Below are 17,781 nucleotides of genomic sequence, written 5' to 3'. Positions count from 1 at the left end.
TAAAACATCGCTTACATCACTTTGAATCATAGCAAAAAGCCACATCTGATCATATTATATCGATAGCAATATTTGCTATTCGAAAAAGGCTGCCAGTCAATTAAGTGTGCCAGACGGGATAATGCGAGACTTCATCGAAAATGGCCGCCAGCTGTCGTCATTGATTCCGTGCCTAGCTTTCTATCTCGAGCCTTCCGAAGTAATTTCTTCTCTGGAATTTTACGACTGTTTTAACGCGTGTGAAGTTTAAGGTAAGACCTGTTCAAATTATTTATAAATATCATTGAAAATTGGGAGCGTGTTTCCTATTGTGGGACACTGAATGTGCGGAGGGGTGTCGGCGTTTCCTCAATAATATTCATTTAATATTTTAAGTGAATTGATTTGCAAAATAATTGATTAAAACCTCACAGAGTACTAGTTTTGTCGAATATTCAACAAGAATCTAGACGCTATGTTGTTAAACCGCGAGGAGACAAAACGTGTCACTTAATGACAGGTATGATATTAAAATAATTATTTCATATATCCCCAATGTTGACAATCAAACTTGGGACGTACATGGGGGGGGGGGGGGGGGGGGGGGGTATTCCGCAAATTTTCTGTTGGGTGTGCGACCCATTTTTAAGAAACCACCTCATGTTCAATCCCAAAACAGACCCATCATTTAATATTTCCAGTCACAATTATCCTGCCGATTACCTTTATTGTGATGTTGTGATGGTAACTTACCTAACACAAGTCACGAAGACGTTGTTATCGCAAATATCACAATCCCATGAGTAGGGGAATTTTCAAAATATTAAAACTATGTTTAGGGATGTTTGTGTGTGAAAAAAAGTGCCTTATTGGAGTGCAAATACCTGTACACCTTTTTATGGGAGAACACACTGTGCATATGTAGTTGTGATCTAGTATTCAATTATCCCCCACCTCCATTCTCACATGTGCTGTCAAACTGTGGTTTCAGTGAACACAAATATATATGTTTCATGTATTGGTGTGTTTATGGTTGTGGGCAGGTACATGTAGTTGGTTATTGCCAAGTAATTAATGTTAATCAAAAAGACATATTACAAAATGTATGTATATATAATACAATACAATACAATACAATACAATATAATATAATACGGTATGTGTGTGTATATAAAATATACATGTATATATATATATATATATATATATAGTAAATAGTATCAATAACAACAAAATCGCGAACAACAACACAACGACCAAAGAGAAATCCTGTAACTGCCGAAATAAAAGTACATGCCCCCTACAGGAAAGCTGCCTGACCACCAGTATAATCTACAACGCAGAAGTAAAAAGAGAGGAATGCAACCAACCCCCCAAACTGTACATCGGCCTGACTGAACATGCCTTCAAACAAAGATACAATAACCACAACCTAACCTTCAGACACGAAAAATACGCAAACAGCACTGAACTTTCGAAATACATCTGGCAGCTGAAAAGAAATAAAAAAACGTTCAAAGTAGACTGGTCTATATCACAGAGAGCACGCCCATACAGTAACGAAACCAAATGATGCGACCTCTGCCTAACTGAAAAACTCTGCATCCTCAACGCCGACAAACAAACACTTCTCAACAAAAAATCTGAACTCATCTCAAAGTGCCGACACGAAAACAAGCTCTACATAGTGAACTTCAAAAGCAACATCACCTGACAAATCTGAGGACCCCTTGTATGCATAGAAACAATACACAATTAACTGCCAATAAATTCTTTCACACCTTACACATATAAATACAGTAACACAACGAGTAGCTGACAGTTGTCTGATGAACGCATAGAGCGTGAAACTCGGAGTTACAACCAAGCACCTCAAGTTCCAACCAACCTACTTTGATTATATATATATATATATATATATATATATATATATATATATATATATATATATATATATATATATATATATATATATATATATATATATATATATATATATATATATATATATATATATATATATATATATATATATATATATATATATATATATATATATATATATATCCGTCCATATTGGTAAAATATCTCTGCTGGAATAAACATGGCTCAATACATGTAGAGTGGTATAAATAACACAGTATCAAGTAAGAACTTTGGTAGAAGTATACATACCTTAGTCATCTGATGATCACAACAGTGTGAAACACTGACTCCTCCTCAGTATCTTGCTTGGTATTATTTTATATATATATTTAAATTTATCAAAAAATGTCTTCATGATAATTAGGGTCAAAAAACTTCTTCTAGTTCTCTGATTCAACTTTAATAACATTACAGTGACTCATCCCAGTGACATCAGTAAGGCAGGGGTGAACAAATCATTTTGTGAACTGGTGGTCCCTGGACCAGTGCCTTAAAAAATCCAGTGGTCCTGCTGAAAGAATTAGTGGTCCAACTTCCAAGGTCCCACTAATGTGAAACATTAAATCTTACCTATGAATCTGTATATTCGGACGACTTTTTAACATAGTTATTAACAGTAAGGTCCTGGTCCATCGGACTAGACAAGGTAAAATTTGTGTGGTCCGCCCAAAAAAATCATTAGTCCCGGACCCAGGACCAGGGGATTTGTTCACCCCTGCATAAGGTATTAGTATATTGTGGCAAGAATACCAAATAGTAACTGTGACGGACTGAAATAAATTCATATTGTTGTAATTTGAGTTCGTTTGGCGCAAGCTGACTTTATAATGTTTGCTTTTTACACAAACAGAAAGTAGAAAATATTTCATTGAAGTATTAACTTGGTTTGCGTAGCTGTTTTGCTACAGATTACACTGCTACCATTGATGTTTCTGTATTTTCTGTTCAAAGACAATATCTTTGCTTGTACATGGTATAATCTATTTTATAAATGTATTTTATCTAATCTCTACATGTGCAGTGTGCCCTCTAATGATAACCAAATAGTGTTGTTGTGGGTCACTATGATAGAAACTGGCATTTCTTGTGAGTCACCACATAGTAAATGCTAGGGGAACACCAAATTGTGGAGTGTCACTAGAAATTTGTGCATCAGTGGCATGTCAAATTGACTTAGACGACACACTGTACATGTGTCAATTATTCTGATTATAAACTGTTAGAAGATCAAATGGTACATGCCTTATTTTTCCAGTTGAATCTGAATAGCCCCCTCTTTAGTCCATATGAATATTACTTTTGTTTAATAGTGCCATTTTATCATACATGTCCCAATATAATAAATTGTACAGCAGAATAGGGTTTAAACTCAGCAGAATATGGTTAAAACAATGTCATAATACATGTACTCATGAAGTTCTATATGGTAGCATAATATTTTAGCCCCCTCTTCAGTTTTAGTGATGTTTACTTTTGTTTACATTTACCCCCATCACTATGTCAATCAAATTCTACACATCAAGAATTTCATAGTACATGAATACTGACTGTAGTTATCTTGAATTGAACCATAACTTCCCAACCAAGTGACAATACTTCTTACTACCTTAAGCGCATTTTCAAATTTATCTGAAAATGAATCCCATGATCAACAGGTGGTATATGTGTAGACTGCAATATACAAAATGTCACTCCGCCCTCACTAGTTAAAGGGGTTAACTGATGTGTGAGGGCGCCCTATACCTTGCCAAGGCTCGAAATTAACTGTTTTAGTTGGTAGTCACTTAGACTACCTCTTTTTAAAACTGGTAGTCAACAGGGAAGATTTGGTAGCCATTCTTTTTTTCAGTATTTAATAATTTATGCATAAACAAAACATTAAGTAATAAACGTTCTGATAACACCTGAGTTTTTTTTCATGAAATTAGTGACATTACTATTATGCAAACATTTGACCTGTCCTAAAATACTACATGTAATATCATACTAGTATCATAGTAAGTAATTTGCAGGGTAGTGTACATGTACATGTAGATTTGAAACAACCATTGACAACTTCTGTGTGTGGGTCAATTTATTGAATAATTATTTGATTGATGTGTTTGATTTTAAGTCAGTCAGTGAAGCTACATGTACTTGATTATAAATCAAGACTGTGCTCTAATTTAAAATTGTGGTATGGTATATATAAGAATTTAAATTTGACATTTCATGATATATTTCTTGTATCAAATCTCATATTCTGGTTGGTTGATAACCCCCATGGACATTTTTCAGGTATAAAAGACGTAACAACAAGATCAACACCAGTGAATCACAATTGCAACTTATTGCTATACTACACATGTATATTAACTTATAGATATACATGATACATAGACCTTTAATTGACTTGTACAATGTCTAATTATTGATAATTTTCATTGACACAGTGTCTATATTGTTACAATTGGTTGTCGGATTGAAAAAAATCATATTCCAGTTACAGGTAGTGAATCTTTAAATAAACTTTATGTGCATATTGCTGTGAAGTTGCTATGTGTAAATGGATGGATGTAGAATGGATAATCGAGACAAAGCTCATTTCTGTAATTGTAGTAACCATGCTGTTTTGGGTTTCATCAGTCTAAATTTAGGAATGCCCTTTATTTTATATACATAAGTATGTTGGGTTAAGTTAAAATTGCTGTATAACTATCATCATCAGTGCTGTGTAACAATGACAGTTGCCATGGAAACAAGCTATTATTGATTATGTCTAAATCTGTTCTTCATACGTATGTCTATGACGCACACTGTACAAGGTGTTACACTGTCGTGAAGTACATGTAGTTATGAGTGGGCCGGAAATAGTTACACAAGTTAGTTTAAAATGTTAGTGGGTTAAAAAAAAATTCGTCAAAAATCAGGGAACTAATAATTGTGTTAAATTAAAATGAAACATGTATGTCACATGAAGAAAAAATCATATTTAGTATCAAATGTTGACATTTATTTTAATTTTTCTTTATCTTTTGACTGTCAATCATTTGTCATTTACAAAAATTATTTGTAACTTACTCTTTATGTTAGCCTTGTTCCCTTTGAAGTGGACTATAACTGTGGTGTTTTTGCTCTCGCTATTCCATTACAACGCCTGGCCTTTTGTTGTAATGACCATATTCAAACCTAACTGGCGATATCCTGCAGTGACGTCCAAACCCACTTAGATGCATTCTACATGTGCATGTAACTTTGTTTTTCTTTGCAAACCCCGTAAGAAATCAAAAGTAAGACAAAAAATGTTGCGTCACACAAAATAAAATATAAAAAAAAAAGATGAAAAAAGTATTGTAAATAAAAACAAAGCTATTATTACAGCTAGTAGGTCCATTACTTTTAATGGTCACTCGCAAAATACCAGGTATTGTAGGGGAATAAGAAGAACAAACCCCACATGACTGGACTCTAGGCTAGTGAAATTCATGTGTCAATATCATCATTCAAAAAGACACACATTCAGTTCACCTTAAAAAAATGAACATTAATTCATACATGTTTGCAAACAATAAATTGAGTGTAAATTATATTTACATTTAATTTAACGTCCTATTTCACAAATTTCCACATGTAATTAACAAACAGCTAAAGGTTTTTTGTACATTCATTCATTGATTCATAATACCTTACCAGCTGTCAGCATATTGACAGGGATTACAAGCACACTTCAGTCATTCATTATTTACTACCCACTGAAAATATCTTGACAAAATGATTTGTGAGTCTACTTTCTAATATTGATTCATGTGTGATTTGATGCATTGATTGTGCGATCATCTTGGTTTTTCATCTTTCATATTTCCAGCAAATTCCTTATTTTCTCAAATTAGATACTGTGACAGTGTAACATTGTACGTGATTTTTGTCTGTGGCTAATGAAAATAGCTCTCTTTTAGCCACGGTGGCTAATGGTTTTTGAAACCCAGTGCTAACACATCATGTATACATGTGTATGTATGTGTGTGTGTATGTGTGTCTCTCTGTGTGTGTGTGTGTGTGTGTGTGTGTGTGTGTATGTGTATGTGTATGTGTGTGTATGTGTATGTGTATGTGTATGTGTATGTGTGTGTATGTGTGTGTGTATGTGTATGTGTATGTGTGTGCATGTGTATGTGTATGTGTGTGTATGTGTGTGTATGTGTATGTGTATGTATGTGTATGTGTATGTGTATGTGTACGATAGGTTTTGACAATTGCACATGCATACTGGTATAACTTACTAAATGTAGATCTATGCACCTGCACATTTTGAGATGTATATCATGTGTACATGTACATTGTGTATACTATTACTACTCAACAGAAATGTCTCTATCTCCATCACAGATGATTGAAGCTTGGGTTCTACATTAGGAATATTATTACACATTACATTCAAAGTACTCCTGGAGAAACTTCGATTATTTATATTAGTTACAAGTAACTTTCTTGCTAAGAAAGACTGATCAACCAGTTTTGTCAACTGTTCATTTGCCTGCAGTGCTCCAGCATGGTCCAGTTGGCACAAGCCTTCATAGACAGCAACAGGAAAAACTAGTCAAACCTCAAGATTTTCTTCATCGAATCTCAGATCTCTCTTTAGATATGAGTCAATAACACATTAGCATCCAGAATATGTCTTGCCAGCCATATGATGTATGAATTTCAATATTATTCTTCAATAATGAATGTGTGATAAACCCATTATGGGTGATTTTATAAAATGGCTAAGTTACAACTTAAAATGGAACTTGTAAATGTCGTCAGAATTTCCTGTATCTGTGCCACTCTGTTTCAAGAGCTACAGACAGTGAAAGTACCCACAGAATGATAGTAATACATTATTTGTAATGTGATCCTCAGTGACAGCCATGGTTTGCAAGACATGAACAGAAATATGTGACTATACATGTACACTTGTACCTGTACATGTAGTTAATAATTTATCATGTTCTACTTTACTTAAAATTCTAAACAGATTGCACAGAATTGATATTTCAGATATATCACATGACCCATTTTAAGCTTCTGCTTTTAAAAAAATATGCACATGTATTACCATTCAAAGCTCAAATACTGACTCTGGTACATGTAATCCAGCCTTCCATTTTCTAAGATAGGTGCAAACTAAAATAATCTATTGTTCTTCAATGTAGTATATTATTACACAAGTAAGTGATATCATTTCCTCTGCTAACCTGTGATCAAGATAGTATAAATATTGGAAGTCCCAAAACAGCACTGCAAGTTCATAGAACTTGAACTCCTGACTGAGATTCAATAGCTTATCACAGTTGTATCATGATGTTGCGAAAATAAATTTTGGTTTGTGTCTGTCTGTCTTAGAAAACCAAAGACTCAATTACCAGAGAAATAAATATTGAATGAATAAAAATACAAAATGACACACTGGATGATCTCAACAAAATATAACTCAACAGGTTTCCAAAATGTCTACCTAGCTTTTGCCGTGGTGTTTACAGACCATCATTGATTCAATCATAAGATATGTAGATGGGGAGTTATGGAGTCTCTCAAATCTAATATCATATAAAATGATATATTATTTATAATATGAAATGTCATCGATTATTATTAATTAATTATTATTTGGATTATTAATAATCTTATTATCCGGATTGACATGAATAATAGCAAAAAAAAGTATATATTTGTATAAATAATAGATTTTACATAATGTAAAATTATTGAATACTGTACTATACCACAGTCAATGATATACTGTGGGAGGGTTCATTCAGTGGTCACAACGATTTTACAACATGTGACAGCAAATACTCCCATTCATAATTTAATACATGATTGAAAGTATACAAAGAGATGTTTTAATAATATGTAAAAAAAACAACCTTAAATTGGATTTCAGAGTTACTTGTAACCTTCGTATCATTGACTTACTTGATTGTAACAATTTGTACATTTTGAAAAAAAATCACACAACTGTGCGATGCTGTAACCCCTGTTTAGAAGTGGTATAACCATGTTGATAAACATGAATATAGTATTATGTGCCCCCCTCCCCTATAGCACTTAAATGGAACAGTCTACTTCATAAAGGTGAAAATGTCATAAGAAGCAATTAGATCAGCTGAATGTATTTGTTGGTACAGCATATGCTTGTTAATAATATTGGTAAATTAGCAGTATTTAGTACGGCTACGTGTACAGGAAGGACGGAAGGAAGACATGGGGATTTTGTTCTTAGTATGAAGTGCCACAACGTAGTTGTATGTCCACGTTGTAAACAATGGAGGAAGGGTATACTAAAAGTAAGTCTTTAAAACTGTCACACCATACGAATCTACAGTGGGAGTGTATCAAGTACATGTAGGTAAATCTACCTGAGTTAGTCAGATCATAATGAATGGCAAATATTCAGTTTGATCAGATTCTACTGTCTCTGCTCACTAGCAAGGTGTCTCTGCCATCTACTCACTAGCAATGTCTTTATTGAGAACAGTATTATGTATTAATGTCTGTGCAAACACTAGCCACGTACACTTTTTAAAAGTGTCTTTCAGGTTCTTGATGTTTTTAATAGGACAGGTATTAGGTAATGGGGATCATTGCACCTGTGATGATTTATAAAGTACATTTTTTTTATATATTGTGAAACACTGCCAGGGCTTTGATTGTTAAGAGTGTTTTGTAGTTAGTAGTAATACATTGTGTACTTGTACAGTGGCATTGGGCCACAAGGCCTTTTGTTTCATTCCAAACATAAAGTAATACTAACAGTCAGTGTATAGATTTAGATGAAGCCTGATGATTCTGTGTGTGCATTCAACAGATTGTTGCTTGTTCCAACTACATGTAAATTATCAACAAACACAAATACCATGATAAAATATATTTTCACAATTCTCGGTACCAGAAATGGAACATTACTGCCTAGGCACGTCATAAATTAACGAATATTCGATTTCTTGGTTGACACCATATCTTCCATGCACTTCACATACATTACTATATAGGGTTCACATGAAAATAATAAGTCGACCTTCTTGTTCTATTTTGATCCTCTTTCATAAAGTAAAAAGCTATTATATTGCAGGTACCGAGAATCCGTGAGTTTTGTGTAGAATAATTATTAATTCTACAAAGGTCAGCGTAGACAAATTTGATATAGTTTTACGGAAATTAAATTGAAATCCATTTGTTTATAACTTTAACATTAACAGATACTCTGTGTCTATGTCACACCTATTTGAATACCACGGTGTGAATAATTATTTGAGTTTTTCAGGGATTGTGTTGTTTTTTGGTCCACAGAAAGACTTTTAAGCATTGTGTTCTTCACATATGTGTTCAGCATATTATCCTTTACAGACACCTTATTTATTTTAAAAGGAAACCGGATAATAATAAAAATGAATTTCCATTGTAACAGTTATTACGTATTAGTTGCAGTGTTTTTGCCATGATGTGGTAGCCTTGGTAACCGGGGGGGATGGGGTGGGTGGGGGTAGTAAAGCTTGTAATTGATTACAACACGTTGTACTTTACCTTTAGTGAAGATATTTGGTAAAATGTCTAGAAAGACATGTAGATTTTACCTAACTTAGTAATATACTACTTGTGCCTTTTGAAAAATAATACTGAATTGTAATTTTTATATTAGCTTAGAAAGGGTTCTGTTTTTCTATGTAACTTATATATGATTGACCTAGTAAAAGTAGTGAAAATTCATGAAAATAACAGTTGATATTTCTATGTAAAAAATAACAAGAAAATTTTTTTAAAAACCCAGGATGCATTATTTAATTTGTGTAGGTTTAACTTCTTCTAACGTTTGATTTGTATAATTTCCTAGTGAGGAGACAGATATAATGTAAAATAAGGAACAGAGAGAGAGAGATAAAAAGGTCATTCAAAGTGTCTTAAATATTTAGTACAGATATCACAGCAGATGGCCAATAATATACACAATGTAGCCATCGGATCTGGTAGAAAATCCACCTGTCCCATAGTGCCTGGAGTGACAGTATGCAGAGTCTGCATCCAAGTCTGTATCAGCTATGATCAATGGTTCTACAGAATCCTTCTATGCCATAGTGCCCAGAGTAGAGTGTTCAGTGTTTGTTCCTATAACTGAAATTGTGTCTATATAGTCTCTGCTATACCTGTTACATGTACATGTAGATACATTTGTAAATTATAATGTTCTGGATGAACTTGGGGTAACAAGGGTATCATGCTTTCTTGTAATTTGTGGGCATCCACATAATTGTCTTAGTCTTAGTCTTGATAAAATGGAAATCTCACATATGTGCTTATGATTTCAAATTGTTTACAACTCTAAGTCTAAGGAGCATGTCCTGGTGAAATGAATGTGTCTGGTGTAGTCTTGATAAAATGTTTACTACTACTACTACTACTACTACTAGTAGTAGTAGTAGTAGTAGTAGTAGTAGTAGTAGTAGTAGCCAATTGCCCTAGAATACTGCAAATACATGTATGGGAAGTCTGGATACTACATTTTGTATGTTTATAGTAATATATCATACATGTATGTGTCCTGGACTACTGCTAATTTGGTAGTCTACATACATGTACATTTGTTTAGTGGTCTATATACCCTGAACTACTGCTAATTTGGTAGTCTACATGCAATGTTGAGTGGTCTATGTACCCTGGACTACTGCTAATTTGGTAGTCTGCATACAATGTTTAGTGGTCTATGTACCCTGGACTACTGCTAATTTGGTAGTCTACATACATTTGTGTAGTGGTTTATGTACCCTAGACTACTGCTAATTTGGTAGTTTAGATGCAACGTATAGTAGTCTATGTGCCATGGACTACTGCTAATTTGGTAGTCTAGATGCGCAGTTTAGTAGTTTACATGTGTATGTGTCTTTGGACTACTGCTAATTTGGTAGTCTGCATACAACGTTTAGTAGTCAATAGTATGTGTCCTAGACTACTGCTAATTTGGTACTGTACTATGTTTAGTCTATGTGTCCTAGACTACTGCTAATTTAGCCAAGTGAATTGTTTTTGATACAATTTTCTAATGATTTCTATCCATTTTGCAGATTATACTGTAGATTTTATAAATTTGGTAGTGTCGACAATTAGTGGTCTACATGTTATAATGTACCGATAAGTTCTCTTGACTACTGCTAAATGTAATTTCAAGCCATGTGTTAATGTGCATAATGTAGTATTTCTGTCGCCATGTTTTTAGTAAAATGTATAATGAAATACTGTAACAATAAAATGAGGTATGGATTTTTGAAGGCCAGTTCTATTATAACACAAATATGGCTCCAGTATGGTTGTCATAGCATACATCTTGCTGGTATCAAAGTAATGTCTTCTCTCTGAGTACATGATGAATTGGAAACCAAAATAGATGCGTATAAAATGTACACTTTATTTATAAAGCATATTATCAGGAATACAGTTGTACACCAGTACATGACTTGTATATTTATAATGGTTGTTGTCTGTGTTTTTATGTGCAAAATGTAAAATAGAAGACACCTTTGTAGACATAATAAAATGATCTGTAATGTGAAACCTATTAGGGTGTTGGGTGTAAAAGGAAACTGTTCATACAATATGCAATACTCGTATTGTAGTTGTATGTTTTTCAGCGCAAAAGTTATTTTTTCTGCATACAAAATGCAAAAGTTTAACCGAAGATATATCCACTAAAAATTGGTCAACTATTTATAAAAAGACATTATGATTTATATCTATTAGTGGTCAATATTACATGTACATGTTTTTGTATCTGCAGGTAGTGTAGTGGCAAGTTTAAATTAAATCTTGAGGGAAAGCTCAGTTTTGAATGTACCATATCCATGTATGTTCAAACTGTACGAGTTGTAGCTAGAGAATGATTTCTGGATCAAAACATCCATAATATATTCACTGAAAATTGTTAAAATACCAATTATTAGATATTGTGTGTGCTAACCAGTTATCCTTATTTTCCATAAGCAGTACAGAAACAGGTTGAAATCATGATCACTGTTGAGGGCGCTGATTTTAGGGTGTGGACCCAAAAATCAATTTGATTTGATTTATTGTGTATACAACTACAAATATATACTAGTATTTACCAATATGTAATTGTAAAATGTAATACTGTTCACAGTGTATGATATTATGAGCAAGTTATTTTTTTTTTAAAAACATGCCAGTTGTACATGTAGCTAGTGCAACTTTTAACTAAACATTGTTTGCTAAAAAATAGTACAGGTACTACAGGAATCTCCTAGATTCTAGAATTTGAAGGGAAAAAAAATCTAATTTCATATAAACATATTTCAAATTGATATCAATACATGTAACATATGTTATGTCTTTATAATCTGTTTCTGCATCGTGAGTTAGGAACTTTGAGTTACTCTAATCTCAGGATGTAAGTAGGTGGATGGCTTCCTCATACCCCCTTAGGATCTTTGTAATGATACTTCCATGTAAAAGTTGTATCTAAAAGGTTAACAAAAATATTGACATTCGATATCTGGTGTGTTATTACAAAGGAACAAAAGGCAAGGCTGGTTTTATCTTTTAATGGGTACATTTCTTTAATATACATTTGGAACCCAGATAAATCATTTTCTCCAATTCTACATTATGTGACGTATATGAAAATCGGTGACTATGGCCATGGCTTAGAAAAGGTGTGATGCATACTGGGGCAATGCATCATGGGAAATAGATAATATAATTACTAATACTAGGTAAACACAAAATTGTGTTCTCTTCTCTGACCCCTCCCTTTCCCTTATTGTCATCAGTGTTTGTACATGTACATGTAGGTATACACAAATGATGAAATGTGCAAACACTGGTAATGATATTTTTTGAATAATTGTAAATACCTGATAACACCTGGTCCATTTTCTTTTTATTATAACCATCCTTGAGTATTTAGCTGAAAAACAACTTTGAAAACCTGTACAATATGTCATCATCACTTCGCACTGACATTGATGTGGGTTACTATCTCAGGATGTAAGTTAGATGGGTGGCTTCCTGTGATCAAAATAACAGGAAACAGTGTTCCAAGTACATGTCATCATAAAATGACAGCACTTACATTTACCAGTGGGTGATAGAATAGAACTTAGAAGAATAGTTTGCACATCTCAACGACCTCAACAGTACCAACATCTTGAAGTTACTAACATATGTCACAATATTTGATACTCTTTTAATGTAACCTTTAAACTCGGTACCCCAGATACACCGATAATCTATCATGTGATGCCTGTGTCTGTATTTCTTGTTGATCAATTGATGAACATCACTGCCAAACAATCTAAAATCACAAAGTACCATTATCATACCCCATATTTTCCTGTATCAAACAGCCCTACAGTATTTTCTTACTGATCACTGATAAGTCAGTAGCAGTGTCCATCAAGTTTGGATAGATGATAATGGTTTATAGAGTAGAGAAGAGTAGTTTACAGACCTCAGTAATATCAGTGTCCTAAATCCATTGTGTAACTTATCTATCATTTTAATGTCTTTACTTTGACTTTGACAGATGAGATTCAGTCAAGGTAAACATTGAAATAATCCCATCAGATTGTCTTGATGTGTTATGTGTTTTACTTGAAGATCTTAGAAACATGCCTAAGTTTCAATCTATTTCAGTTTTTTCTTATTCACTTTTTTTAAGGTCTTAGGAGACAGACCCAGTTTTTACCTATTTTGTATTTTATTTCAATATTTAGATCTTAGAAACATTTCAGTTTTGATCAATTTCACATTGTTTTATTTCACCTTTTAGAATTTCAGTTATAAACTTCAAACAATCATACAATTTCTTGATGTTTTATTTTGATTTTTTTTTTAACTTAGAAACTTATCCAATTTTTGATGTTTTTCAGTTTGTTTTGCAAGGGTATCACTTTTGAGGAAGGGGGGGGGTGTGACAGGCTTTGTATTTTGAGCATCTTTATAAACTAAATTTCAATATTTGTACAAGTCATTCATTTTGATCATCCTTGTAAACTTAATCAGAGTAATGAATTAATACATATAAATATAAGTAAAAAAACTGTGAAGCATTCAGGTCAGAAAACACATTCAATATATACCTGACATGTGATTTATGATAATTGTATCTCCTTTAGAGTAATTCCTATTTACAGCCTGTGTGATTCATTTCCTTTCAGTATTGTCCTTGATATTGATGGCCTATGGTGTTGTAGTCTGTGTTTAGTTTAAAAGGTAGATATATTTGTATCAGAATGGAAGTGTTATCACATGTCCTTCACACATATTTGTATAAGGAATGGATGTGTTATCACATGTCCTTCACACATCAGGAATGGATGTGTTATCACATGTCCTTCACACATCAGGAATGGAAGTGTTATCACATGTCCTTCACACATCAGGAATGGATGTGTTATCACATGTCCTTCACACATCAGGAATGGAAGTGTTATCACATGTCCTTCACACACCAGGAATGGATGTGTTATCACATGTTCTTCACACATCAGGAATGGATGTGTTATCACATGTCCTTCACACATATTTGTATAAGGAATGGATGTGTTATCACATGTCCTTCACACATCAGGAATGGAAGTGTTATCACATGTCCTTCACACATCAGGAATGGATGTGTTATCACATGTCCTTCACACATCAGGAATGGATGTGTTATCACATGTCCTTCACATATCAGGAATGGATGTGTTATCACATGTCCTTCACACATATTTGTATTGGAATGGGTGTGTTATCACATGTCCTTCACACATCAGGAATGGATGTGTTATCACATGTCCTTCACACATCAGGAATGGATGTGTTATCACATGTCCTTCACATATCAGGAATGGATGTGTTATCACATGTCCTTCACACATATTTGTATTGGAATGGGTGTGTTATCACATGTCCTTCACACATCAGGAATGGATGTGTTATCACATGCCTTCACACATCAGGAATGGATGTGTTATCACATGTCCTTCACACATATTTGTACTGGAATGGGTGTGTTATCACATGTCCTTCACACATCAGGAATGGATGTGTTATCACATGCCTTCACACATCAGGAATGGATGTGTTATCACATGCCTTCACACATCAGGAATGGATGTGTTATCACATGTCCTTCACACATCAGGAATGGATGTGTTATCACATGTCCTTCACACACATTTGTATTGGAATGGATGTGTTATCACATGTACTTCACACATATTTGTATTGGAATGGATGTGTTATCACCTGTTCTTCACATTATATTTTATCACATACTATTATTTTGGGTGTCTCATAGTGTAGTCTAGTTCCTATACGATACTAGTTATGATTACCGGTACTATGTATATGCTCATCTCCAGTCAAGTATAGTCAAAGTTGAACATTTTACTTTCAGTTTGACTAAACCCCATGCTGGGCAAAGGGTCAGCAATGTGCATATCAGCTGGCATGTTGTCCATATGTAAACACTTGGCTTGATGTCCATATGTAAACAGTTGGCTTGATGTCCATATGTAAACAGTTGGCTTGATGTCCATATGTAAACAGTTGGCTTGATGTCCATATGTAAACAGTTGGCTTGATGTCCATATGTAAACAGTTGGCTTGATTTCCATATGTAAACAGTTGGCTTGATGTCCATATGTAAACAGTTGGCTTGATGTCCATATATAAACATTTGCATGCTAAAATGTAATCAAATACATTTTCATTTGGCTGTAAAAATGATTTTCTCATAGAAAAATAGTGATTATTTGACCATAGAAATGAAAATTATGATAATAATTTGTGAAGATCATATCAATATTATTGTCAATGGCACTACTCTGATATTATTAATAATTTAAGTGGTGTGTCAGTGGCTTTATATTTTGTTATAATACCATACCGGTACATTTAGTCTAAGTGAAATATATGGACTGAGATGATAACAGACTGCTTTCAATTTTGTATTGATTACCTAAACACATTAGCTAATTCAATAAGGTAATGTGGTTTAGCTTAACAGACATTTTGTACTTTTGACCTTTGACCTGTGGATTGTGTCAATACATTAGGCTTGTCAGAATTGTCACTGGATCTATATTGTAGAATGTAAAGTGATTCTAGCTTGTACCACCCACTTACTGTGTGGCATAATTCTACTTTTAAAATGTTGGTTATTGTGTAGTCTGGATGCCTTGTCTTCCCTGAAGAAGTAAAGAGAGCTCTGGAGATTCGATACCAGGGATAGCACTGAGTAGTTTTTGTGTGCCTCATTTACTGTACCATACTAGCTAGTTGTAACAGGAGTATTATTTATTTTTTTTCAATCAGACAACCAGCAATGTATTCACTGAAAATTGTTAAAATACCCATTTATGGAAACTGTACATGTACATCTTAAATTATAGGTTGATTTTATCCATAACTAATATACAGTAATATAGGTTGAAATCGTGATTGCTTTGGGCCACTGATTTTAGGATACACACCCAAAAATCAATTTGATAAGATTTATTGTACAATTACAGGCATACAGCTATGCAATTACAGGCATACAGCTATGCAATTACAGGCATACAGCTATGCAATTACAGCTATGCAATTACAGGCATGCAGCTATGCAATTACAGCTATGCAATTACAGGCATACAGCTATGCAATTACAGCTATGCAATTACAGGCATACAGCTATGCAATTACAGGCATACAGCTATGCAATTACAGGCATACAGCTATGCAATTACAGGCATACAGCTATGCAATTACAGCTATGCAATTACAGGCATACAGCTATGCAATTACAGCTATGCAATTACAGGCATACAGCTATGCAATTACAGCTATGCAATTACAGGCATACAGCTATGCAATTACAGGCATACAGCTATGCAATTACAGCTATGCAATTACAGGCATACAGCTAAGCAATTACAGGCATACAGCTATGCAATTACAGCTATGCAGTTACAGGCATACAGCTATGCATTTACAGGCATACAGCTATGCAATTACAGCTAAGCAATTACAGGCATATACAGTAGCTATGCAATTACAGGCATACAGCTATGCAATATTGTTAACCCACAGGTGATTCAATACTAATTAAGTGTACAACATTAAAAGTAAGTTATTAATAATAATATCTAACCAACCAGTTTCCAAAAATGCTCCAGTTGCAGCCAGAGCAACTTTTAAGTTGTGTTATAAATCTCAGTATAGTTACTTTGACTAATTCTCCTTTCATTTCTCAACTGCTAGACATGCACATTTTGTATTTATCAAATGTTTATTTGTACACCCTGTACTTAAAGTGAAACAAAACCTTTCCACATCATGGAACGTGAATATTATGCATTGATTTTCAATTTTGAAAAGACAACAAAAATATTCTATAGTGGAATATAATAGATGTAATTTACTTTGTTGTGTGTTTGTCTAAAGAGAACAACAGATGTGTTTGTAAAAAAACAGAACAACATAAATGCTATTGTTGTAAACTTGAAAACAAATTAGTTTGTCATATTTTAACAGAACAACACATTTGGGATGGACTCCCCCCGACTCCCCTGTGTTTACACCAACTTTCAGTAATAAATTTTCATATATGTTTTATCACACTATATGGTTAGATCACTTTTGACAACCTTAAGCTTAGACAGAAACAAACTCCAACCATAATTGTGAAATGTTGACGTTAATTAAGCTACCATTTCGATGTTAATAATATCATCACGCTTGACAGTAAAATAATCCATTCTACAGAGGAAGAGCTGAGCCATGCAATATTTTATTTGTATTCCCTCCATTTTACAATTTCAGACATCAGACCATGTACGAATGGAACCTGTTACAAACAGGAAAGTATATTAAACAAAT

General features: G+C 33.7%; 2 protein-coding genes across 2 annotated transcripts in view; one reads left to right on the top strand and one right to left on the bottom strand.

Moving 5' to 3' along the window:
• The window catches only part of LOC144444481 (ras-related protein Rab-20-like), a 298,311-nt gene that overhangs the window by 272,348 nt on the left and 8,182 nt on the right, over nucleotides 1-17,781 (bottom strand). The gene's annotated exons all lie outside the window — the stretch shown is intronic.
• The window catches only part of LOC144444480 (myotubularin-related protein 9-like), a 37,096-nt gene continuing 19,452 nt past the window's right edge, over nucleotides 138-17,781 (top strand). Inside the window, exon 1 of the mRNA XM_078133908.1 lies at nucleotides 138-251. The gene's annotated coding sequence lies outside the window, so the exon portion shown is untranslated. The remainder of the gene's footprint in view (nucleotides 252-17,781) is intronic.

This window comes from Glandiceps talaboti, chromosome 13 (genome assembly GCF_964340395.1).
Source record: "Glandiceps talaboti chromosome 13, keGlaTala1.1, whole genome shotgun sequence".
NCBI classification, from domain to species: domain Eukaryota; kingdom Metazoa; phylum Hemichordata; class Enteropneusta; family Spengelidae; genus Glandiceps; species Glandiceps talaboti.
Note: the sequence above shows the minus strand (reverse complement) of the source record. Positions and strands in the feature narration are given on the sequence as shown.